The 27,596-nt window shown below is 44.7% G+C and overlaps 1 protein-coding gene across 1 annotated transcript in view; it reads left to right on the top strand.

The window, feature by feature from the left end:
- The first annotated feature begins 11,578 nt into the window (after positions 1–11,578).
- MRTFB (myocardin related transcription factor B) overlaps positions 11,579–27,596 on the top strand; it is a 263,319-nt gene continuing 247,301 nt past the window's right edge. The window contains exon 1 of the mRNA XM_075179787.1: positions 11,579–11,619. The gene's annotated coding sequence lies outside the window, so the exon portion shown is untranslated. The remainder of the gene's footprint in view (positions 11,620–27,596) is intronic.

Raw genomic sequence — 27,596 nt, forward strand, 5'->3', positions numbered from 1 at the left:
CCCCTCCCCTCCCAGCATGCACCGCTCCCCTCCACCCCCCTCCTCTGTGTTTTTGGAAGCCGAGGAGCGTTTTTGGCAGCCAGTGGAGAGAACAGAAGAAGTGTGAAGAGCCCCCTGCATCTGCTGACAAGAGAAAAAAAGCAAGTGAATAGAATATTATTATTTTTTTTAAATTTATTTATTTTTATTTGATTGTCAAAGTGTTCCTGCGGTGCGGGGGGGGGGGGGCGTCGATTTTTTTTGGGGGGGGCGCCGATTTTGAGAAAGTGCCTAGGGCACCATGGACCCTAGCACCGGCCCTGCATGCACCAGCTATCAAATAGTACAGGTCCAGCATTTCCACACAAAACCAGCAGCTACAGGGTTAAACCCCTAAACAGATACATATGACCACTTTTCATATCTCATACTTGTGCATTTATTCTTCGCATTTTAGATTAGATTCAACTTACAATGCAGATCCCTAATAGCATTTTGTACACTGATGTTCAATTAGAAGAAAATCGTTGATTTGACAAAATCGCAGTTTAATACATTTACCCAAAGGGTCAATTCGAAGGTAAAAAAGTGCACTCACAGAGTTATTACAGGGGGCATTCCCTGGTTTGCAGGAAGGTGCACAGCCAATTTTCCGACAATCGGGTCTTGTATCTATACTTTTTAATGGGAAATATTTTGCACCTTCCAAGCAGTACTGTCGTTTTATATATTTGGTGTAAGTTTAAATTAACATAGGGGGGTAAATATATCAAACTGCAAGTTTCCGGCAGGTTCGAAAAGCGGAGATGTTGCCTATAGCAAGCAATCAGATTCTAGCGATCATTTTGTAGAATGTACTAAATAAGTGATAACTAGAATCTGATTGGTTGCTATAGGCAACATCTCTTTTCAAACCCGCCGTAAACTCGCAGCTTGATACATTTACCCCAGGGGGTGGTTCAAAAGTGGTAGTAGTTTGGACATTGATGCAACACACTTGTTACTATTCGTATCTCGGCAACCTGCAAACTGTAGCAGCAGATTGATTTTACACGGGCTGTGGGTAGGCGTGCACTTTGATATGAACTAGAGGACAAGCAGGCACACATAAAGAAGTAATGTGGGAATGCACTTTATGCAGTTTGTAAATGCACCTTGTTTTGTTTAGATTTTATTTACTAAGCATCACCAGCAACAAGATTACAGTCTATATCAAATAAACATAAAATAAAGGAAGAATTATTTATAAATAAATTATTCATAGAGGCGGAAAGGAAAAAGAGATGGAAAAAAAGAAAAGGGACATCTCAATGCGCAAACCAATGAAAACACCATAGTGTAGCAGGGCTCATTATCCTGCTGAAGAGGCCACTGCCACCAGGGAGTACCGTTGCTGTGAAGGGGTTTACTGGGTCTGCAACAATGTTTACGTTGGTGGTACGTGTCAAAGTAACATCCACATGAATGCCTGGACGCAAGGATTCACAGCAGAACATTGTTTAGAGCATTACACTGCCTCCATCGGATTGTCTACTTCTCATAGTGCATCCTGGTGCCATCTCTTCCCCAGGTCCAGTTCTGGCACTCACCTGCCCATTGTAGGCCCTTTTGGCTATGGAGAGGGATAAGCATGGCCACTGTGAACGGTCTGTAGCTACGCAGTGCAGACACCTTTCTATAAGAGTCAGCATTAACTATTTCAGCATTTTGTGCTGCAGTAGCTCTTCTGTGGGATTGGACCAGACGCCCTAACCTTTGCTCCACATGCACATCAATGAGCCTTGGCCGCCCAGGACGCTGTCACCGGTTCACTGGTTGTCCTTCCTTGGACCACTTCTGGTAGCTACTAACCACTGCATACCGGGAATAGCCCACAAGACCTGCCATTTTGGAGATGCTCTGACTCAGTCGTCTAGCCATCACAATTTGTTCCTTGTCAAAGTCGCTCAAATCCTTATGCTTGCCCATTTTTCTTGTTCCCAACACATCACCTACTAGAACGGACTATTCACTTGCTGCCAAATATATCCCACCCCTTGACAGGTGCCATTGTAATGAGATAATTAATATTATTCATTTCACTTGTCAGTGGTTTTAATGTTGTGACTGATCAGTGTATGGGTTATGCAAATTTTGTACACTCTTAATGAACATGATCCTGTATTAAATCACAAGCCTGACCATCTTTTAGATTCAGCCTGATTAAAAGTTATATTAAGCAGGTGCCAAACCTTCAAATTAATCTTGGATTTATTTGGAATAACTGTCCAGCTCAACAGACTGGCAGCAAAAATATCAAACAGGAGGAAAGCAACTAGACCAGTAAAATACTTTGAGACTGCTAAGATATAGTGGATCAAAATTTCATGAGTTCAACTTATTAGCTGGGATCTCTCAACAAAAGTCAGAATACACAGGATGCAAGTATGAAAATATTTTTGAATATTTATCTGTGTGATCTTAAGGGTAAGAATAATAATCTCATTGCAATAATTCTGAGGACATGACCAAAGACAATGAAATATATTAGCAAATGGGAGAATTACAAAAATGGAGAAAAGAAAATCTATAAAACACACAAACACCAGTTACTGAATTGCCTTAACAGAAATTAACAGTGTCCAAATGATGTGGCACTGAAGGAGTTCTACAGTAAAAGGCCATGTGTCAACATACCACAATGGACCTGATTCATTAAAGGAAAGAAAAAAAAATGAGTAACTTTGCACCTTGGCAAAACCATGTTGCATTGAAGGGGGAGGTAAATGTAAATTGTGGGGACAGATTTAAAGTTGGGGTAGGGCAGGCCTGTCCAACCTGCGGCCCTCCAGATGTTGTGAAACTACAAGTCCCAGCATGCCCTTCCAGCTATCAACAGGTTGTCTACTGGCAAAGCATGCTGGGGCTTGTAGTTTCACAACACCTGGAGGGCCGCAGGTTGGACAGGCCTGGGGTAGGGCATGTCCTAGATGTCCCAGATCAACTTTAAATGTCAGTGTAAAAATAAAGCTATCAAGTATTCTTGTGCTACGTGAAAAAAACAGCCAGTATTTTCCTTATGTGCAAAATAATAAACTAATTTGCACCCCGTGCATTGCAACATGGTTTTGCCAAGGTTCAAAGTTACTCATTTTTTTGCTTTACTTTCCTTATCGAATCAGGCCAAATGTGTGTGTATGTGGACACATGACTGGTATATTGTGTGTGTATGTGAACCCATGGCTGGTACATAGTGTGTATGGGCACATGGCTGCTATATTGTGTCTGGTTGTGAGCAAATGGTTGATACCTTGTGTGGACTGATATAATTGCTGAAATGTATAAGGTGGATATTTGTAAGTACATTATGATCTGCTATGTTAGTATTATGTGCAATGAATGTACTTTGTATAAGCACAGCAACTAATATCCATAGCTGATCCTCTCAACCTTAGTTTTATTTTTCTTCACTCAGATTTTACATTCATTAAATGCTGCTGACATTTGGAATAATTTGTCTAGACACTGATTTTATTGTAAATAATATTTGTATAATATGTGCGTTCTGATGCTAGAACATACAAATTATAAATTGTATTATCTCCTTACACAGTAACACAGACCGTTCTGGGTTCCAGTTCTCCCAATTATTTATTATTATTATTTATGCTATATAATTATTTTACTATAACTGACCAGTTTTACTGACAGAGTTAGTGTTAGCTGTTTCCCAAGCTCCAGAAAGAACCTTCACATATGCACAAAGGGATATTCCAAACTGGGAAGTAGGCATGAGCTTTGTTATGTCCAAAATGGACAAATAGACGCAACTATGCAACACAAAATGTGTTGTGGGGTGAAGTGTTTGAGCTTTGAACCTAATGAACCTAGGTGTAAGGAACAGACACATGGGGCTAGATTTATTAATTTGCGCGGTTTGAAAAAGTGGGGATGTTGCCTATAACAACCAATCAGATTCTAGCTTTCATTTATTTAGTACCTTCTACAAAATGACAGCTAGAATCTGATTGGTTGCTATAGGCAACATCCCCACTTTTTCAAACCCGCAGCTTAGTAAATCTAGCCCATGGAAGAGTAAATACAAGGATACATTGTGATAAATCAATTAGTGGTTTCTATTTATTGTAGGACTGTTATACAGTAATCATTGCCAGATTTTATTATCTATTTTCTAAATATTTTTATATATTTGTTTTGGTGGGCACATTATTGTGGGCTCGTATGATATACATAACAGAGCTGCTTTTCTGTTCCATTCTAGTCTTGTTTTTGGTTCTATATTCACAACTCAGAATATATAAACCATTTATCTAAGGAGTTGTATTCATTGCCCAGCTGACGAAGGGTGCAAAATCCTTCACATTATTATTAATTTATATATTGCCATATTATATAACACATGGACAGAAATAATCATTCACGCCAGTTCCTGACCCATTGGAGCTTACAGTCTATATTCCATACCATATAAACACATTATGGGGCAGATTCAATTAGAAAAAAAAATGCTGCATAGTGTCCCGAAATGGCTGTAAGTTACTATGCAGTGATTTTTTTTTTATGTGAAAGTAAACGCCTACTTTTGGTTATGCCCCATAGAGGAGCCAGCAAAAGTAAGTGTTACGTTTTACCGTACAAAGTGTAATAAAGTGCAGCCGCAATGATCGCGGCCAATTGAGTCTGCCCATCTATCTTATACACTGTCAGCTGTCCAATAACCTATGAGTATATATTTGGAGTGTGGGAGAAAAACCATGCAAACTACACACAGATAGGACCCTGGCTGGAATCATACCTACCACCAGCCCAGCAATGATAACCATTGTGCACCTATTAAAGTAAATTGTATAATGATTGGTTCAGTTTCTAAGATATGTAAATGTTTCACTCTATAATTTCTTTAGAAGTGCAGCGAACTGCGGCATATGAATAAATATAATAGTTTAAAATACATCCCTACACAGTTTTTCTATTATAAAAAAAACATGTTGTGAAAGCAGTAGCCGTGCAAAGGCATGTTCTGTGTTTACAATGATAATGGAGGTAAAGGGGTGGCCCAGTGTGCTGCAGCCGGGTGTGCTATGTGAGTGTGCAGTGTGCTGCAGCCGGGTGTGCTATGTGAGTGTGCAGTGTGCTGCAGCCGGGTGTGCTATGTGAGAGCCCCATGTGTTGCAGCCGGTTGTGCTATGTGAGTGCCCCATGTGCTGCAGCCGGGTGTGCTATGTGAGTGCCCCATGTGCTGCAGCCGGGTGTGCTATGTGAGTGCCCCATGTGCTGCAGCCGGGTGTGCTATGTGAGTGCCCCATGTGCTGCAGCCGGGTGTGCTATGTGAGTGCCCCAGTGTGCTGCAGCCGGGTGTGCTATGTGAGTGCCCCAGTGTGCTGCAGCCGGGTGTGCTATGTGAGTGCCCCAGTGTGCTGCAGCCGGGTGTGCTATGTGAGTGCCCCAGTGTGCTGCAGCCGGGTGTGCTATGTGAGTGCCCCATGTGGTGCAGCCGGTGTGCTATGTGAGTGCCCCAGTGTGCTGCAGCCGGGTGTGCTATGTGAGTGCCCCAGTGTGCTGCAGCCGGGTGTGCTATGTGAGTGCCCCATGTGGTGCAGCCGGTGTGCTATGTGAGTGCCCCAGTGTGCTGCAGCCGGGTGTGCTATGTGACTGCCCCAGTGTGCTGCAGCCGGTGTGCTATGTGAGTGCCCCATGTGGTGCAGCCGGTGTGCTATGTGAGTGCCCCATGTGGTGCAGCCGGGTGTGCTATGTGAGTGCCCCATGTGCTGCAGGCGGGTGTGCTATGTGAGTGCACAAGAGTGCTGCATGCGGGTGTGCTATGTGAGTGTCCCAGTGTGCTGCAGCCGGTGTGCTATGTGAGTGCCCCATGTGGTGCAGCCGGTGTGCTATGTGAGTGCCCCATGTGGTGCAGCCGGGTGTGCTATGTGAGTGCCCCATGTGCTGCAGGCGGGTGTGCTATGTGAGTGCACAAGCGTGCTGCATGCGGGTGTGCTATGTGAGTGTCCCAGTGTGCTGCAGCCGGGTGTGCTATGTGAGTGCCCCATGTGCTGCAGGCGGGTGTGCTATGTGAGTGCCCCGTGTGCTGCAGGCGGGTGTGCTATGTGAGTGCCCCGTGTGCTGCAGGCGGGTGTGCTATGTGAGTGCCTCATGTGCTGCAGGCGGGTGTGCTATGTAAGTGCCTCATGTGCTGCAGGCGGGTGTGCTATGTGAGTGCCTCATGTGCTGCAGGCGGGTGTGCTATGTGAGTGCCCCAGTGTGCTGCAGCCGGGTGTGCTATGTGAGTGCCTCATGTGCTGCAGCCGGGTGTGCTATGTGAGTGCCTCATGTGCTGCAGGCGGGTGTGCTATGTGAGTGCTCCAGTGTGGTGCAGCCGGTGTGCTATGTGAGTGCCTCATGTGCTGCAGGCAGGTGTGCTATGTGAGTGCCTCATGTGCTGCAGGCAGGTGTGCTATGTGAGTGCCTCATGTGCTGCAGGCGGGTGTGCTATGTGAGTGCCCCAGTGTGCTGCAGGCGGGTGTGCTATGTGAGTGCCCCAGTGTGCTGCAGCCGGGTGTGCTATGTGAGTGCCTCATGTGCTGCAGGCGGGTGTGCTATGTAAGTGCCTCATGTGCTGCAGGCGGGTGTGCTATGTGAGTACCTCATGTGCTGCAGGCGGGTGTGCTATGTGAGTGCCCCAGTGTGCTGCAGCCGGGTGTGCTATGTGAGTGCCTCATGTGCTGCAGGCTGGTGTGCTATGTGAGTGCCCCAGTGTGGTGCAGCCTGTGTGCTATGTGAGTGCCTCATGTGCTGCAGCTGGGTGTGATGTGTGAGTGCCCCATGTGCTGCAGCTGGGTGTGCTATGTGAGTGCCCCAGTGTGCTGCAGCCGGGTGTGCTATGTGACTGCCCCAGTGTGCTGCAGCCGGTGTGCTATGTGAGTGCCCCATGTGGTGCAGCCGGTGTGCTATGTGAGTGCCCCATGTGGTGCAGCCGGGTGTGCTATGTGAGTGCCCCATGTGCTGCAGGCGGGTGTGCTATGTGAGTGCACAAGCGTGCTGCATGCGGGTGTGCTATGTGAGTGTCCCAGTGTGCTGCAGCCGGGTGTGCTATGTGAGTGCCCCATGTGCTGCAGGCGGGTGTGCTATGTGAGTGCCCCGTGTGCTGCAGGCGGGTGTGCTATGTGAGTGCCCCGTGTGCTGCAGGCGGGTGTGCTATGTGAGTGCCCCGTGTGCTGCAGGCGGGTGTGCTATGTGAGTGCCCCGTGTGCTGCAGGCGGGTGTGCTATGTAAGTGCCTCATGTGCTGCAGGCGGGTGTGCTATGTGAGTGCCTCATGTGCTGCAGGCGGGTGTGCTATGTGAGTGCCCCAGTGTGCTGCAGCCGGGTGTGCTATGTGAGTGCCTCATGTGCTGCAGCCGGGTGTGCTATGTGAGTGCCTCATGTGCTGCAGCCGGGTGTGCTATGTGAGTGCTCCAGTGTGGTGCAGCCGGTGTGCTATGTGAGTGCCTCATGTGCTGCAGGCAGGTGTGCTATGTGAGTGCCTCATGTGCTGCAGGCAGGTGTGCTATGTGAGTGCCTCATGTGCTGCAGGCGGGTGTGCTATGTGAGTGCCCCAGTGTGCTGCAGGCGGGTGTGCTATGTGAGTGCCCCAGTGTGCTGCAGCCGGGTGTGCTATGTGAGTGCCTCATGTGCTGCAGGCGGGTGTGCTATGTGAGTGCCTCATGTGCTGCAGGCGGGTGTGCTATGTGAGTACCTCATGTGCTGCAGGCGGGTGTGCTATGTGAGTGCCCCATGTGGTGCAGCCGGTGTGCTATGTGAGTGCCCCAGTGTGCTGCAGCCGGGTGTGCTATGTGACTGCCCCAGTGTGCTGCAGCCGGTGTGCTATGTGAGTGCCCCATGTGGTGCAGCCGGTGTGCTATGTGAGTGCCCCATGTGGTGCAGCCGGGTGTGCTATGTGAGTGCCCCATGTGCTGCAGGCGGGTGTGCTATGTGAGTGCACAAGAGTGCTGCATGCGGGTGTGCTATGTGAGTGTCCCAGTGTGCTGCAGCCGGTGTGCTATGTGAGTGCCCCATGTGGTGCAGCCGGTGTGCTATGTGAGTGCCCCATGTGGTGCAGCCGGGTGTGCTATGTGAGTGCCCCATGTGCTGCAGGCGGGTGTGCTATGTGAGTGCACAAGCGTGCTGCATGCGGGTGTGCTATGTGAGTGTCCCAGTGTGCTGCAGCCGGGTGTGCTATGTGAGTGCCCCATGTGCTGCAGGCGGGTGTGCTATGTGAGTGCCCCGTGTGCTGCAGGCGGGTGTGCTATGTGAGTGCCCCGTGTGCTGCAGGCGGGTGTGCTATGTGAGTGCCTCATGTGCTGCAGGCGGGTGTGCTATGTAAGTGCCTCATGTGCTGCAGGCGGGTGTGCTATGTGAGTGCCTCATGTGCTGCAGGCGGGTGTGCTATGTGAGTGCCCCAGTGTGCTGCAGCCGGGTGTGCTATGTGAGTGCCTCATGTGCTGCAGCCGGGTGTGCTATGTGAGTGCCTCATGTGCTGCAGGCGGGTGTGCTATGTGAGTGCTCCAGTGTGGTGCAGCCGGTGTGCTATGTGAGTGCCTCATGTGCTGCAGGCAGGTGTGCTATGTGAGTGCCTCATGTGCTGCAGGCAGGTGTGCTATGTGAGTGCCTCATGTGCTGCAGGCGGGTGTGCTATGTGAGTGCCCCAGTGTGCTGCAGGCGGGTGTGCTATGTGAGTGCCCCAGTGTGCTGCAGCCGGGTGTGCTATGTGAGTGCCTCATGTGCTGCAGGCGGGTGTGCTATGTAAGTGCCTCATGTGCTGCAGGCGGGTGTGCTATGTGAGTACCTCATGTGCTGCAGGCGGGTGTGCTATGTGAGTGCCCCAGTGTGCTGCAGCCGGGTGTGCTATGTGAGTGCCTCATGTGCTGCAGGCTGGTGTGCTATGTGAGTGCCCCAGTGTGGTGCAGCCTGTGTGCTATGTGAGTGCCTCATGTGCTGCAGCTGGGTGTGATGTGTGAGTGCCCCATGTGCTGCAGCTGGGTGTGCTATGTGAGTGCCCCAGTGTGCTGCAGCCGGGTGTGCTATGTGACTGCCCCAGTGTGCTGCAGCCGGTGTGCTATGTGAGTGCCCCATGTGGTGCAGCCGGTGTGCTATGTGAGTGCCCCATGTGGTGCAGCCGGGTGTGCTATGTGAGTGCCCCATGTGCTGCAGGCGGGTGTGCTATGTGAGTGCACAAGCGTGCTGCATGCGGGTGTGCTATGTGAGTGTCCCAGTGTGCTGCAGCCGGGTGTGCTATGTGAGTGCCCCATGTGCTGCAGGCGGGTGTGCTATGTGAGTGCCCCGTGTGCTGCAGGCGGGTGTGCTATGTGAGTGCCCCGTGTGCTGCAGGCGGGTGTGCTATGTGAGTGCCCCGTGTGCTGCAGGCGGGTGTGCTATGTGAGTGCCCCGTGTGCTGCAGGCGGGTGTGCTATGTAAGTGCCTCATGTGCTGCAGGCGGGTGTGCTATGTGAGTGCCTCATGTGCTGCAGGCGGGTGTGCTATGTGAGTGCCCCAGTGTGCTGCAGCCGGGTGTGCTATGTGAGTGCCTCATGTGCTGCAGCCGGGTGTGCTATGTGAGTGCCTCATGTGCTGCAGCCGGGTGTGCTATGTGAGTGCTCCAGTGTGGTGCAGCCGGTGTGCTATGTGAGTGCCTCATGTGCTGCAGGCAGGTGTGCTATGTGAGTGCCTCATGTGCTGCAGGCAGGTGTGCTATGTGAGTGCCTCATGTGCTGCAGGCGGGTGTGCTATGTGAGTGCCCCAGTGTGCTGCAGGCGGGTGTGCTATGTGAGTGCCCCAGTGTGCTGCAGCCGGGTGTGCTATGTGAGTGCCTCATGTGCTGCAGGCGGGTGTGCTATGTGAGTGCCTCATGTGCTGCAGGCGGGTGTGCTATGTGAGTACCTCATGTGCTGCAGGCGGGTGTGCTATGTGAGTGTCCCAGTGTGCTGCAGCCGGGTGTGCTATGTGAGTGCCTCATGTGCTGCAGGCTGGTGTGCTATGTGAGTGCCCCAGTGTGGTGCAGCCTGTGTGCTATGTGAGTGCCTCATGTGCTGCAGCTGGGTGTGATGTGTGAGTGCCCCATGTGCTGCAGCTGGGTGTGCTATGTGAGTGCCCCAGTGTGCTGCAGCCGGGTGTGCTATGTGACTGCCCCAGTGTGCTGCAGCCGGTGTGCTATGTGAGTGCCCCATGTGGTGCAGCCGGTGTGCTATGTGAGTGCCCCATGTGGTGCAGCCGGATGTGCTATGTGAGTGCCCCATGTGCTGCAGGCGGGTGTGCTATGTGAGTGCACAAGCGTGCTGCATGCGGGTGTGCTATGTGAGTGTCCCAGTGTGCTGCAGCCGGGTGTGCTATGTGAGTGCCCCATGTGCTGCAGGCGGGTGTGCTATGTGAGTGCCCCGTGTGCTGCAGGCGGGTGTGCTATGTGAGTGCCCCGTGTGCTGCAGGCGGGTGTGCTATGTGAGTGCCTCGTGTGCTGCAGGCGGGTGTGCTATGTGAGTGCCTCATGTGCTGCAGGCGGGTGTGCTATGTAAGTGCCTCATGTGCTGCAGGCGGGTGTGCTATGTGAGTGCCCCAGTGTGCTGCAGCCGGGTGTGCTATGTGAGTGCCTCATGTGCTGCAGCCGGGTGTGCTATGTGAGTGCCTCATGTGCTGCAGGCGGGTGTGCTATGTGAGTGCTCCAGTGTGGTGCAGCCGGTGTGCTATGTGAGTGCCTCATGTGCTGCAGGCAGGTGTGCTATGTGAGTGCCTCATGTGCTGCAGGCGGGTGTGCTATGTGAGTGCCCCAGTGTGCTGCAGCCGGGTGTGCTATGTGAGTGCCCCAGTGTGCTGCAGCCGGGTGTGCTATGTGAGTGCCTCATGTGCTGCAGGCGGGTGTGCTATGTGAGTGCCTCATGTGCTGCAGGCAGGTGTGCTATGTAAGTGCCTCATGTGCTGCAGGCGGGTGTGCTATGTGAGTACCTCATGTGCTGCAGGCGGGTGTGCTATGTGAGTGCCCCAGTGTGCTGCAGCCGGGTGTGCTATGTGAGTGCCTCATGTGCTGCAGGCTGGTGTGCTATGTGAGTGCCCCAGTGTGGTGCAGCCTGTGTGCTATGTGAGTGCCTCATGTGCTGCAGCTGGGTGTGATGTGTGAGTGCCCCATGTGCTGCAGCTGGGTGTGCTATGTGAGTGCTCCAGTGTGGTGCAGCCGGTGTGCTATGTGAGTGCCCCATGTGCTGCAGCTGGGTGTGCTATGTGAGTGCCCCATGTGCTGCAGGCGGGTGTGCTATGTGAGTGCCCCATGTGCTGCAGGCGGGTGTGCTATGTGAGTGCCCCATGTGCTGCAGGCGGGTGTGCTATGTGAGTGCCCCATGTGCTGCAGGCGGGTGTGCTATGTGAGTGCCCCAGTGTGCTGCAGCCAGGTGTGCTATGTGAGTGCGCACTACGCAGTCTGCTGCAGCCGTTTCCCAGCTCTGTAGCTCCTCTCGGGGTAACTCAGGGTTACTTGTTTTTGTCCAGCTGCTGCCTCCTCCACCTCCCCTGAGCCTGGAGGGAGGAGGGAGGAGGGAGAGAGAGGGGAGGACGAGCGTCCTGCGCATGGCAAGCTGTGATCAGTGAGGAGATAGAGGAAGAGAGCCAGAGCTGTGACACTAAGGTAATGCTGCACAACCCCACACTGTGCTCATGCCCTCCGCATTATAGTCAGTTATAAGAGCCTGTGCCCATGAATTCTGACAGCAGACAATGATATACAAGTCATCACTGCAGTCTGCTGTGTACATTACAATAGCAGGAGGACATAAATATTGCCACAGATGTAGCATTGCACCGAGCACTAGCGAGTAGAGTATACATCATCTTTTCCAGTAATAACTCAATGGAGGCTCCTGAATTCCTGACCTCAGCCATACCCTTAATTCTATTTGTGGAAGTTTGGCTGATGCTGGTTGTGTATGACTGCTGCATTCTGTTTTGGGGGTAGTGGTGTAGTTATAAGTGTGTGTACATGTAAATATCTGTCTGTTTTGATGTTATGGATGGAAAGGTAAATGTAACAACTTGGTATTTATAGATCAGTAATGTTTTGCTTTCAAGAGGATCTGCAACAAGTTTGCTATACTCTGTAACTGGCTTTGTAGTTTACACCTGAAAACTCCATAACCTTTATTTTTGACCTACAGTATCTACATTTCTGTAGAAAGAACAAATACATTTAGCTGTCCCCAAAAATAACTTTCAATATCATGTGTAGGTGCTATGTAAATAAAGGTTAATAACAGTAATACAGCATGATGTGTGTGGATTTCTTTGTCATCAAATTACATAATAAAAAGTATTAGTTATGATAAGGTTGGTTGCCCTCTGGTGTTGCTGTAAACACCAATGACACTGCATGACCAGTGTGATCATAATGCAAATTGATAGTTATCACATGCTGTCATTGGACTGGGGCAGGGTTTCCTAAACCCAGTCCTCAGGGCTCCCCAACAGTGCAGGTTTTCCATATCTCCTTGCTGGAGCACAGGTGTATTCATTACTGACTGAGACATTGTAACAGATCCACAGGTGGTCCTAATTATGTCACATGTGATCCAGAAAACCTGCACTGTTGGGGAGCCCTGAGGACTGGGTTTAGGAAACCCTGGACTGGGGAATCAATGGAGAACCATTGACTTCACTTGTGGTGAATGCAAGCAAATGGAGTATGCAGCTGGCAAAAAATGTTTCAGAAATGGAAATGCTCCTAAGCGCAAATTCTAGTGGATATGGGATCATTGGAAGCTATAGGTTCCATTCCCATACTATTTATATGCTAGAGATGAACATTTGTAAATGCGTGTATTTAGACGCCAGTTGGCAAGGAGCGTTAAGGTGATACAGGTTATAACACTTGATGAACACTTTGGTATGTTCTAGGATTCTGATATTGTAGGATTCGTGAAGATTTTCAGTTGTGATAATGGTATACAGGTTTAAGGAAGGACCTTAGTACACTGAAAAGTGTTGGCCAACAAGTAGAAATCCATAATGTAATAGGAAACACATGATTACATTTATATTTTGCTTTGTTGATAAATAAAATGAGAATCATAAATATAAAATAAAGACATTTCTGAGGAATCTTTGATGACTTGGAAAGATGGAAACAAAGGAAGGAGTTTAAAGTACATTTGGGAAGACTTGGTCCATTTATGCTATGAGTTTTACTCTTTTTTTTTTTTTTTTTTTGCGAATATCATATACTAGTCATATAATGGTGTCCGATTAATCACTTGATATAGATCAATGATCTATAAGCAGTGAATTCCCAACAGGCTGCCCATGCAGCTTACTGCCATTGTGTTTGCATTCTCTAACACAAGTAAACATGTGAGTGAAAAAACACGTTAAACCTGTTTCACCTGTGGTTTTACTAACATTTGGAGCTCTCAAAAGGTTTCTCTAATGTGTTTACCTGCAGTAACTGCATATGGGTAGAGCAAGATGCAAAAAGCAACAGAAATGCAAAGGTTCTATTGCCTCCCCATTTACATGTGCAGTATTTGTGTCATAAAACATACGTAATATGCATGAAATGAATGTAGGGGAAGTGAGGCTTTAGACTGTTCGCTTTAGGGACTCGTTTGTTACAGGCCCTGGAATGTGTCTCATGTGCTGATAAAGTCTCTAGGCCTTGGAGAATTTTGATTGAATAAACTGCTCAGTGGTGTTGTTACTGCTAATTGCAGTTGTGCCATAAAAGTGTTAAGCTGGGTACACACTACAGAAATTCCGACCAACTTTTTATGCCGAGCGATTTTACATGTGATCGATGGTCCGATCGCTCGGTCCATGGACTGCATACACACTAGCCTTGTTTAGGACGATAAAGGGAAGAGCGGACGTCCCTTCAGCGACTTTTTACAGCCATGTTGTCGTGAGCAATGACTGTAATTTCGTATTCACTGTTGTGGATTGGTCGGAAGTTTATACACACTACACAACGGAAACGAGATTGGAACGAAAATATTAAACAGTACGACCAACCAAATCAGGCGATAATCGTCCATTTGGGCAGACTTTCGACCATCGTGTCACTGCGCACACTGACCCGACTTTTGAACGAGCGATCGTATGTCAGCTGTTTGAGCCGATTATTGGACGAAAACAGTGTAGTGTGTACCCAGCTTTAGGGTGGCACAATAGGAAAGCACAGGGGCCAAGTGCTCTTTTACGACTCATCTGCATGGAGTTTGTATATTCTCATGTTTGTGTGAGTTTCCATGGAGTTCTCTGGTGTCCTCCCATGGTCCCAAAAATTACTGGTAGCTTAATCGTAATCAGTACCTGCTCCAGTGGGGCGGGGACTGATGTGAATGATTAAACATTCTTTGTAAGTGCCGCATAATATTTTGGTGCTAAATAAAGGTTAATAATTAATAAGTGTTTGGGTCATTGACAAACTACATGGATTTGGACTTTTCACCGCATGGCAAGAATTTGTGTTTGACCCACCATCTGCACCACCAAATTGGCAAAGATCATGTATAGATACCACTACACTTGCCACCAATTGAATTACTTAATGTTTGTGCAACATGTAATGTGTTTTGTTTGATATTTGCTTAGCCATTAAGCTCTATTCTTTAAAGCCCAGAAACTCTACAAAGTTCACAATCCATTGTTCAGATTTCCCCAGTGTAAGTAAGCAAATATGCGTGAGAAAATCTAGTTACTGAAAAAACAGTCTAAAGTTCCGAGTATATCAGTGTACAATATTTTTATGTGCTTTGGATTTTCACACAAACTTTAGACGAGCTATCATACTGGAATTATGCAGCTCATGTTTGCCATTTTACATTTTTACATGTCATTAAAATATGACTACGTTATAGCACTACTAATAATATTTATGGCATACCTGCTGACCACACATGTTGCAAATTGGTCTATTATTGCTGCATGTACCCTAACGTGAGCAAGCTGCCTTAGAATGATCCAGAGGGTCCAGATCAGCTAATTATCAGCATACTTCTAAATGCATTTGTCAGATATCCACTACTAGCTTGTTTGAAGGCATCTTGCAACCACACTAACATGCCCCTTTGAGATCTACCCAATCAGTATATTTATGGCATAATGTGTGGTCCTTTCCTTAACAATGAATTATTAAATAATATCTGATTAGATCTGACAGGTTGACTGATTAATCCAAGGAAGTACTAGGGGAAACTTTCTTATTGCACTTCAATCATATTTGATATTCTACTTTTAGAAAGAAAAGTTACAGCATTTTAAAAACATAATTGTTAGTGATTAAATTCAACATTTAAACTTCGTCCACCAGCTCATTCTCATCCCTTTACATTTAAATTCTGTATTTGCAGGGCTCTGCTTAGTCTGTAGGTTAATCTAATCTGTTCTGGTACTAAATTCATGAACTGAAACCTCCATCTGTATTCAATCATTTCCCATGTTGTTATGTTTAATCATGGTGGGTGGAATTGTAGTGTGCTAGATTAGGGAGAGAGAGATGAGATAAGTATATGTGAGAGGGCAAAGTGCAAGAAGCAAATTATCTTGATAACTTGTTATGAAATTGAGTTTTAAGGCTGGGTATACATTACAGAAAATTTCTTCCGATGTAATATTATTAACGATTTTTTACCAACGACTGAAAGTCCTGATCAGCATGCCTATTCATATGTACACACTATACACTGTTTACAAGATTTACCTTCTGGTCTGTGCTCTTCGTCTTGTCAGAACTAAATCGTTTCTGTAAACTCTATGGAGATCTGGTCGTGTGTGCATACACAGTGCAGATTTAGAACTACATTGTTAGTCCGTTTATGAAAACAAATGAAATGATACAATGTGCTTTGGAACGGTAATTGTTCATCCTTGGTTCATACACACCAATGTCAAACAGTCATTTAACATGTGATTGACCTGGTGATCGGGTGAAAAACCTGTTGTGTGAAAAAACACCCCAAGACAATTCAGGAGAACTTATTCCCACCTCTATTTTTTAATCAGCAAAATAATAATAATTTACAGTTACTGGTAAATTTATTAATATACATTAATTAGTCCAATGCTAAAGTTCTGTATATTATAAACTTGTATTACACATTAGTTTAATAGCAATGTTATTGAGTCTGTGTAAAATTGTGTCTAATGGCTTTGGAAGAAAATCTTATATAATCATGTTACTCTATGATATGTGAATGTTATCTTGTTGCAGGGAGACAATAGGATTTTTGGAGAGATTAAAGTTGTTCTTGAAGAGTTACTTCAAGTCAGTTGCAGATGGCTGTTGGTCCTGTGCTGTGTTCATTGGGAAGGGAAATGCAGATAAAATAGTGCTGGTTAAATTAGTGATCTGTCAAGTACAGGGATATTTGTAACCAATGCCAGGCAAAATATGAACGATTTTTGTTGCATCCATAATCCAACAAGTTTTGTAATAGCTGCTGTGAGTTAGTCTGTGCACTTGTCATAGTGATCAGTAGAACTCCCATGGATAGGCTTTGCAAATGCCCCAGGTGTTTCCACTAGAAATGTTTATATAGAATTATTACTTTGCTACTGATGAACCTTCTGATGCATCTAGATTTATTCTCGTGAATATTTGTTATTGTACAATATGGCTTCTCACTGTGTATAGGGAAAATATGCAGGTAACACAGGTTTAATGGGAAAGTTACATTTAGCTGTGATTGTACTCCAAAACTGAGTGAAGCAGGGGATGGTGCTATATTTGTGCCCCAGTTTTATGCTTTGTAAAAATGGGAGCTGTAGCAGTTGGATCTCACTCAAAGTGGACAGAATTATGCTCTGGACTCATTGAGTAAATATACCGTGCTAACGATAACGTTCTACTCCAGTTGTTTCTTAAATAACATGAAAGGTAAACAGATATATAAAAAAAAACCCACTAATTACAAAAGTCCCTGCTTCGCATAACTCCTCATACTGGCTGCTGAAACCTTCTGCTCCTCCTCTGTTTGCAAGCAAGTGCAGTGTGGCAGAAATCTTGACACATTAGCACGAGTTGAGGTGTACGTGATGTCACCAAAGAGGATTTGGCTCTGCATCTTGCCTGTTTTGAGGCTCATAGAATGCAAAGCTAAAATGTGCTGATAATATTGACAATAAATGCAACTGCACCATTTATTTTCAAATGGTTTGCTCATGGAGCTGGCGAGTAAAAGGCCGGCATTGAAATTACTGTATTGACGGTAATTACGCACACCATTACTGTAATATTGGTAAAAGTGTGCAGACCGCATTACTTTTGGCAGTAACGCGCCCAATTGAATTCCCCCCATATACTGTATTTGGCAATATAATTTACCTGTGAGCTTCAGTTTAGAAGGTCCAGCTACGCCTGGTCTCTTGCTGAGTAATATAATTTAGTGTGGTTGCTCTTGGTAGCAGACACTGCTAAGCAGCCTTGTCTGGCCCCCCCTCTCCGAGGCACAATTATTTTGTGTTACCTTCTCTGCAGGTGTTACCTCTGTCATTGATTCAGTCACTAGCCGATGCAATTAAGTTATAGGCAGTTATGTCACATGGGAGAGAACAATAGGGCTTCATTTACAGTTAGGAGTAAAGCCACCTGAATGGTGCGGTTTTGTACCGTGGCAAAATCCATGTTGTGCTGCAGGGAGGAATTTAAAATATGGGCATCGATTTAGGCTTGATAGCAGGGGCGCATCCTAACTAAACTCCAGTTTCCATTGTAAAAGTAAATCTGCCTAATATTTGTTATACATGTAAAATCAGGCATTTAAAAAAATGCATTTGCACCTATTGCATGATTGCCCTATCTAGCTGCATTAGGTCCTAAATCTTACTGAGATGCACATTATGTACTGCTGTTGGATTATGTCAATTGCAGTTTATTGCTATAATCATTGAATCTAGCTGCACTTTTCCTACTGTTATAATTTCACTTTGAAAACTCACACAACCATAAAACTGCAAACTGCGATTCCGGGGATGTTCACACTTTACTGCTACGCTTTTGCAGTCTTATTACTCATTTTATACTGTGTCTTTAATGACAAGTGAGGCTTTTAGGATGAACGCACTTAAAGGGCGACGGGGTTTGTAATAAGCTTAACACTTACCTTAAGGGGTTAACATAGGGTGTGGACCGACCAATGGTTGCTTCCGTGGGAGGGACCCTGATTGAATATAGCAGGCTGCACTTCCTGCTCTGCCTCACTTTGCAGCACGAGATCCCACCCACCCACTCCTCAAGTAATACTGTTGACGTGGGGGTAGGAAGGCACTGCGTTCAGCGGCTGATTAGTGGGCGCACAGGTAGTTGTCGTAGGTCACTGCCCCCCTTTGAGGCACCAGTAACTCCTTTTGGTCCTTCGGTGAGGAGGATCCCTGTCCGGCTCAGTGAGGGAGGGCAGCGTGAGTTTAAAAGGGGCAGTCACTCTGACGCCAACTCAGCACATGTTATGTAGGGATTTGTTCCCCGTGGTTTGCGGACTTACGGCGGTTTGCGCCAGTCCCCAAAGTGATCTAGTGTGATCAGCTTGAGAGCTGTTCCGCAGTGCTCTTTCTCCGCCACCATAGGTTTAGATTAATATAAATCCTTATAATAAAAGTTCTGCCATTTCTTAATCACTTATTTCATGTCTCCGTGTGTTGATTTGCATGCAAAGGTTTATATTTTAAGGTTGATGTGAAGTTTATGGGAACATACACGGTGAGCCCTTTAAATGCTGAAATTCCTTTTCAGTGTGTTAATCTGACCCAGCTTAACCCAGATCACCTTCTACTTCCTGGCTGCTTGTCTTTAGAGGGTTAGGAGAGCCAGCTGCTGGGTCTTGTTGCATTGATTGGAGTATTTGATTAGCCAAATGGTTCAAACGGCCTTAATATTTGTTGCACTCATTCTAATATTGTTAAGGAGAAGAGCCCATGGGAGATTATTTCCATCCACTTGTGGCACCAAGGCCCAGCAAGGATCAACTTCTTTGGGAGGGTGTTAAGGACATACCCACAGAAATTTATGAGTTATACCTGGATATCATCATCATCTATAGCGCTTTACAATTGGGAACAAACATTAATAAAACAATACTGGGTAATACATACAGACAGAGAGGTAGGAGAACCCTGCTCGTAAGCCTACAATCTATGGGACATTGAAAGGTAAATTAAATCTTTTATGATGTTCACTTAGTTTATTTTTACGGAACATTCAATTGCATCATCGCAATTCATATATCTGCTGCAAAACTGTTTAAAAAAATCAGGCTGCATTTGATCTGCTGATGACCTATAACCGTCGGCTTGCAGTGGACACTGATATTTAATGATACATTTGTTTTTATTTTGTGTTTGCAGTTGTAGATGCAAATTATTATTTTATTTATGTTGATATTGTGTGTGAAATAAAAATATTTAAAAACTTTAAAACAGATAGGGCTAGATTTACTAAGCTGCGGGTTTGAAAAAGTGGGGATGTTGCCTATAGCAACCAATCAGATTCTAGCTTTCATTTATTTAGTACCTTTTACAAAATGACAGCTAGAATCTGATTGGTTGCTATAGGCAACATCCCCACTTTTTCAAACCCGCAGCTTAGTAAATCTAGCCCATAGTGTTTAACTTGCCATCCAGCAGCTGTCACTTTGGTTCCCTTCTGGCTTTCACGTTTGTGGTGGATGAAGCCCTTGGGTTTGGCTATTATTTATTATAGCCTTACTCCCAATGGGAACTTGATTTTTATTGTAATATAATTTTTAGATATATGGTGTTTGGGGTCAGACACATGGTGTAATAAGCATTTTTAATAATAGCCATTAAATGGTGTGTCCTGCATGCCCAGTGCATTTAAGCTGCACACACCTTATGCATACTTGCCAACTCTCCCGGAATGTCCGGGAGACTCCCACATTTCGAGTGAGTCTCACGGACTCCCGGGAGAGTGTGGCAATCTCCCGGATCTGCCCACTTCCTAGTGAAGTGGCACACACACACAAAGGGGGGTATTCAATTCACAGCGGGATCTCCGGAAAACGAGCGCTCGAAAAATATTACCGTTCATACGGTAATATGTGCGTAAAAACCGTTAATACGATAATTTACTCGCTGGATTTCAGCGAGTAATTACCGTATTAACGGTAATATTTTTCGAGCACTCGTTTTCCCGAGATCCCAGTGTGAATTGAATACCCCCCAAAGTGTAAATTTAATATTTACAGAAAACACTTATTAAACTTTCTAAAACTTACGAAACCATAAAATAACAATGTGCACACAGGAGATGTCCTCCTTTGACATGAGGACTCCGTATCATAGTATGATCAGCACACGTGCCTTTATTTGTAATGTAGGGTGGGGTTATTGATGAATATAACATCTACATTCTTTCGTTTATCCTTAGAATAATAGTCTGTACACAATGGAGATGCATTTATTAGTCCTGTAGACTTTTTTCCCCCCGCCACCTAAATGTTTACTACCTTTCAGTGTTTGATAAAATAATTGGATGCTCTATTGTCACCAATCACGTACTTAATCATCATCATCACCATTTATTTAATTCTTGATGAGTGTAACAATAAGGAACACATAAAAAAATACTTTATAGGTTTTTGACTGCGTTTTTGACTGCAATGTTGACTGCATTACATTACAAGCATACAATTCAAAATCATGTTTTTGGTTTGATAACGACCCTTTAAATGGCATTTAAGGCTTATAATTGATCCAGTTATAAAAACAAACATAACTGTAAATATTGATGTAGTTAAGACTATCAACATTTCAACACTGTGTTGCCCTCTATATGACTTTTAACTGTTGTGCTCTGTTATAAGAGGCATGTTAGCCTTCTAAAAGACAGGACACAGGTTTTCTGTAGAGCCAGTGACTGGAAGTCTGTGTGCATTATAAAAAGAGCACTCCCCTATTTTCAGACTTCTCTCAAATATCTTCTGATTAGTACGTTGGGTAATTTTATATTAACACTAACTTAGATCTAATTGGATTGGGACCAAGCAAGAACACATTACCCATTACCAGCCGTGTTCCTGTATGTCTATATTCCTACTGGTCTAACGTTCACTGGTCTTCTGAGGAAATATTGAAAGTGAGTGGTTGCTAGAGGGTTTTCTGCCTGAAATTAAACTGCAGTTCCTAGTGTGAAATTAAACTCTGTTCACATTTACTCTGCTGCTGAATGCGCAGTGAACCACAGACTGGGGACTATTCAGCATTATTTGTGTGATACTTACCTGTAAAGAATATTAAAGATGGCACACAACAAAGCTTTTTAAACAATAATTGTTAATGCAGAAGCTGTTGTAGGTATTGTAGATTCATGAATATATACAAGTGCAGCTAAAGTAGAATTGGATTATTTCTTCTATTTCTTTAAAAATGTACCTGCGCATTTCCTCTTTTCAGTTTTAACATTGTCACTTTGTTTACAGGAATGTATTGTAAAACTTCATAGATGCAAGTGGTTACCAACTGAATAGCAATTTGCGCAGGAGAGTGCAAAGTAGATTTTTGTTAGTTCCATCAAGGATTATTACTGAGAAGTTAGTTTTTCAAATTCGATCTATGGAGAACTTCTCGTTAAAGGATGAGGTAGGGGAGAGAGTGACGGGAAGTGCAGAGGTCACCGGGAGGAGGGTCTTAGTCATAGTAGCAGTTAGGGCAGCACGGTGGCTTAGTGATTAGCACTTCTGCCTTACAGCACTGGGGTCACGAGTTCAATTCCCGACCATAGCCTTATCTGTGAGGAGTTTATATGTTCTCCCCATGTTTGCGTGGGTTTCCTCACAGTTTCCTCCCACGCTCCAAAACATACTGGTAGGTTAATTGGCTGCTTACAAAAATTTACCTTAGTCTGTGTGTGTGTCTCTGTCTGTCCGTCGGTCTCTGTCTGTCCGTCCGTCTGTCCGTCTCTGTCTGTATGTTAGGGAATTTAGACTGTAAGCCCCAATGGGGTGGGGACTGATCTGAGTTCTCTGTACAGAGCTGCGAAATTAGTGGCGCTATATAAATAAATGGAAATAATAATAGTAGGCTGGATTTTGAAGTGACTGTTTTACTCTTTTCTCCAAGTGCATTTGAAGCTGGACCTACAATCCTACAAAATAGTTATTGGGTGGTTTTACGATTACTTCCAAAGCCAAGATTTTTAGCCTGCACCCATTTTTGCACTAGAACAAGCCTGGCCAACCTATGGCTCTGCAGGTGTTGTGAAACTGCAAGTCCCAGCATACCTTGCCAAATTCAGGCTGGCTGTCTACAGGCAAAGCATGCTGGGGGTGGTAGTTTCACAATACTGGGAGAGCCACAGGTTGGACAGGCCTGCTCTAGACAGACAAATGCATTTTCACAACATGAAATGTGCTGCTTAGGGTTGCATTGTTCCCATTGTGTAGATTAAACCCAATATCATTTTTAAATGCTCTCTATTTTAAATATTTGTTTTTAACCCGGGGTGTGAGTTGACCTTTCTGAGGTCATATTTGGTTGGTTAAAAAAAGTAGTATTCTAATATACAGACTAAAATGGAAGCAAGATGTGTTTGTTCCATGTTAATCCACACTAAAACCATGGATGTTTACCCTGGCCAGTTTTAGCAGATCACACCACATTCTCTGCATTTGAAGTGGAGTGGTGGAAATGGAAAAGAGGAAGTGTGCCTACAACTGATCCTCTTGCTATGCCGAGAGAGGCACCTGGGGATATATTTACTAGACTGCGGGCTTGAAAAAGTGGAGATGTTGCCTATAGCAACCAATCAGATTCTAGCTGTCATTTTGTAGAATGTACTAAATAAATGATAACTAGAATGTGATTGGTTGCTATAGGCAACATCTCTACCTTTTCAAACCTGCAGTTCAGTAAATATACCGGTACTTGTGTACTTTACTGACTCATTATGTGGTGGTCGAAACGGATGGGAAATCCTTCCCTTACCTTGTCCTCCAGACATGAGTCAGGTTCTTTTCTGTTCGGATATCCGGTGGTCAGGAGATAAGTACTTCAATGAAAGGGACAAGGATTGGTCAAACAACTTGGGTTTATTATATATGCGGTAAGGATAGTTTTGGTAAGCCACCGCGCCACTGACCCCTTCAGCTCAATGGTAATGACAAAATAATCATTTGATCAGCATAGAGCACAATAGCATTTAACATATAACATCTTCAATATCAATAAATCAATTCTCAGGTAAATCACATAACATTAACATCCATCTAAAACATTTGGTGCACCAATATTATCCCTGGTAACGTTACCATATTTTACACTCAGTCCTGGGCTGACCTGTGCACAGGAATTTTGTAGTGTTTAAATGTCCTGCAGAGATTCCAGAAGGGTTAACAATCCTGATTAAGTCCCTGTACTTTCTCTCTAAAGGGTAGATGTTAAACTGTAGGCAGTGTTAAAGATTATAACAAAACACAGGACTGTTGCTCAATTCAGTCACAAGATGGCGCTGTTCTCTCATCACTTCCCTCTGACGCTGGGGTGTGTGCAGTACACTGCAGGCTAGGATTTTACCTTGAATAGGTTCTGCAGTTCGTGGAGACTGTCTTGGACGCCCCACTGTGTGTCCCCAGCTGTTCTCCAGCCATGTGTGCTGGCAATGTCATCAGTTCCAGCAGCAGATCAGTCTCTCATGTCAGCTTCCCCTTTCTTGTTGCTATATCACACACTCCTCCTTCCTGCACATCACATCCTGGGTACGTCTTTTCAGTTCAACTGTCAACTGTCATTCCCACTGTGTCTTTCTCAGCCTCTAGTAACCCCTTGTAGCCCTGCATTTTAAAAGCGTTTATGCACTTCCTCTGTGCTGTTCAACAGGGCTTTGGGGCACCACAATTACCTTATTATATAGAATTTTCGGTGACATCCGCTGCTACTTCCTATTCTTCAGTTGGTTGTTTTTTTCAAGCAAAAACTGGAATTATCTTCTAAAATCACTTTGCAAGGATCACGGTTATTTAGGCTAGTCCTCCACATAAACTCGACCATGTACGACTCGAGGAAATTCCTGTTCGTCCCTCTTCTTTTTTTGTTTCCCGACTTAGCAGCAGATCCCCACATCCTTTCCAATCTTCTGTGTATTTACTAGCGTTTCGGGATCCACAAACTTGAAGGTGTGATTCACGCTTAGATGCTGGACACCACTGTTACCGATATCCGCATAAGCTCGCCTACAATTCGATTTGATTGTAGTGCCAAGTCTGATCCATTCTCTAACAATGTGGAGGAGAGTAGATGCTGAACGGTTTGGGACGAGGACGACAAAACATTTGTTGCTTTCTCTGCAATGAGTCCGTAAAGTACACAAGTACCAATATACCCCCTGAAAAAGATGGACCATAGCATTGCATGACACTGTATTGTGCATTGGGCTTACTGAAACAGTAATAAATTTTAGAATTGCTTACCACATTTTTATTTTATTTTTTTATGCTTCATGCTGGAACATTTTTTGTTTGTTTAATGATCTAAAGCTTTTGTGCAGGAAAGCTCATTTTCATTTTTTGTCTAATTCACCATCACTGTCGCATTAAGTAAAATTAGTTACACATAAGGAGCCCTGTCATCTCAATCATATTTAAGAAGCTTGTGACGGTATATTTATGGCCATGATTCAGATCACCAGATGTGTTTTCTGATGACTTCCTACATTTCTTTCTATATTTCTCAGTTGCCGCAAAATCAGCTTAATAGGTTCCACACTGGAGATAATTTTACTTTTCACACCTGTAATTGATGTTATTTTTGTCTGTTAATTACAGCTTTAAACTTCAATTGTAAAAACAGGACAGAAGTAAAGCTGGGTACACACTGATGTAAATATCGTGCAGATCACATGATAAACGATTATTCTGTCAGAAGTGTACACGCTCACATGATTATCATTTTTGTAACCTAAACACGTTGCATCAATTGCCTTGATTTTAGAAACTTTATAAAAATCACGATCAACAATGGAGCTTTGCCGGGCAAAAGTGGAAGTGTGTACGCACTCACGACCAGCAGCGTAGGCAGGTATCTGTAGAGTGAGCAGAGTCACAATCTTTTCAGCAGATGGTTATGAGAGATGAAGATCTCAGATCTGTAGGTAAATTGTGTAGGTGTGCAGGGGCACATGCAGGATTGTTAGGGGGGTCCCCCCCCAAAAAAAACAGCGAGAGCTGCGCATGCGCCCGCGCAGCTCCGTTTCGGCGGCACTGTACTATACAGCAGAAAAGTCCGCGACGGTGCTGTATACAATAGAGCAACGCCTTGGACGCTATGTAGCACAGTGCCGCTATGTGGGGCACTTCATTAGCAGAGGGGAGGGGTTTCTGGAGACCCAGAAACCCCCCCCTGCGTGCGCCACTGGTGTGTATACAAGAATCGGTATGCTCATCAGAGCTTTCAGTCGTTGGTCAAATAGTTACAGAAATCGCTGAAGTAAAATGCAGTAGTGTGTACCCAGCTTTACTGGCTCACCTTAATGATATATATTTATAGCAGAAACATTTTTTTTGCTAGATTTTTAAACCTAACATATTAGACATCCCATATTTATTTTATGCTGCTAGTATGGAAAGAGTTCCTCATTTAGGATTTTCATGTGTGCTTGTTTTTCTGGGCTTGAGTTATTGTTGCAGAATGCGGATTTTGACAGATTGCAAGGAATAGGAATTTGATCCAATAAACCGATACTGTATTGGTGGAACCTGGAGCAGTTGCAATCCCCATCATATCACTTTTACTGAATTTGATTATAGCATTGTTGATCTGTTTGCATTTTAAAAACTCTTCTTTAATACATTTTAAGTTATGAAGCCAGGAAAAAAAGAATTGCACTAAATATGCAGAAAATTTGGGACAGTTGGCAACTAAGTGGTCTTGTTTTTATGTTCTATTAATACTATACAACTACATAGTGTAGGTACAGTAACTATATTGCTACAATATAAACAGATTGATTGTGTGCAAGTGCAACCCAAGAAGAGGTCACTGGCACAAATGGGAAATCGACAGGTGCCAACTAATTTTATCACAAGCTGTGTGTCGCTGGAACTTGACTTTTGCTGTCCTGTTGAACGGCTGACTCCAAGACCAGGACTGCTAAGATCAGTCTTATAACACAATTGTGTTTGTATTGTTGTTACCAGCTACAAAACCATATTGAACACTGTTTATATAAAATAAAAATGTTCCATAAGATGAAGTGAGGAATTAATTTAAAAAAAACCCAGTTGTTTAAGAACTAGAACGCATTTATATTTAAATTAGAGTTTTTATGTTTTAAATGACATGCACCTCAGCTTGAAATATTGTACACTATTCTTTATGGAAAAAAATCTGTTGTTTTAAATATGTAAAATGTTGAGTTCACTTTTAAGTCATTCTCTTAGTGGATCATTCAGCTGTGTTCTTACATTCAGAAGTATATATGTTTATATATTTTACATTTCAGATCTGCATATTTGTTAAGTTGTTGAATTGCTTTTTTCATTCTCTTTGTAGTTTATTGGCTTGCCTGCTTTTTTAGACTATCTCTTTCGTTTGCAGATTTACTCGTTTAGTAATCTCTCTAGAAATGTACAGAACTTCATCTTTTTCCAACTACCACAGATTGATTTGTGTAACAGAGCATCTCATGATAATAAAACTTGATTTACTGGGACCCTTTACTACTGGGAATTTGTACATCTGACCAGTGGTGGGATTCAAATAAATTTGTACATCTGACCAGTGGTGGGATTCAAATAAATTTACAACCGGTTCTCTGCCATAATGACTGTTTAAAGTTTACAAGAATGTGTTTTTCCCCTCAAAACACTGTGCCATGCTGGTTTTGCCCCTCAAAACACTGTGCCATGCTGGTTTTGCCCCTCAAAACACTGTGCCATGCTGCTTTTGCCCCTCAAAACACTGTGCCATGCTGGTTTTGCCCCTCAAAACACTGTGCCATGCTGCTTTTGCCCCTCAAAACACTGTGCCATGCTGGTTTTGCCCCTCAACACTGTGCCATGCTGGTTTTGCCCCTCAACACTGTGCCATGCTGGTTTTGCCCCTCAAAACACTGTGCCATGCTGCCATTGCTGCCCCTGACTTCTGTTTCTTCACTTACCATTTCTATGGGTTTCTTTCTTTTCTTTTGTTCTATTCTTGCCGCCAACTCCTCTCTGCACCGCTCTTCACTGAATACGGACGTACCAGGGAGGGGGAGTGCCAACACCGCAGACAGGTGAGGTTTTTTTTGTTTTGTTTTCTTTCTGTTTTTTTGTTTGTTTGTTTTTTCAAGGATCCTGCTCTCCCCACCAACGAAATGGGTGGACTCAGCCTGTAGTCACCGGTTCGCCAATCTGAGCCTAAAATTAGGTAACGGTTCTGACGAACCAGTTAGAACCAGCTGAATCCCACCACTGCATCTGACTGTAGCTTTCATTCTGCGTTATTTAAAAGCCCATGACGTTTTGCAGATGACGTAAATGTGTTCTTTGCATCGGGGCCTTGAAAACCTATAATGTTGGGCCAGTAATGAGGTGCTGATGGCTGGCGAGTACAAAGAGCTCCTAATGGGAGCAGAATAGGTTGATACTTAGGTAAACGGTACAGACACTATAGTAGTGTCTATTTAAA

Source organism: Mixophyes fleayi, chromosome 7 (assembly GCF_038048845.1).
Source record: "Mixophyes fleayi isolate aMixFle1 chromosome 7, aMixFle1.hap1, whole genome shotgun sequence".
In the NCBI taxonomy this organism is placed as follows: Eukaryota; Metazoa; Chordata; class Amphibia; order Anura; family Limnodynastidae; genus Mixophyes; species Mixophyes fleayi.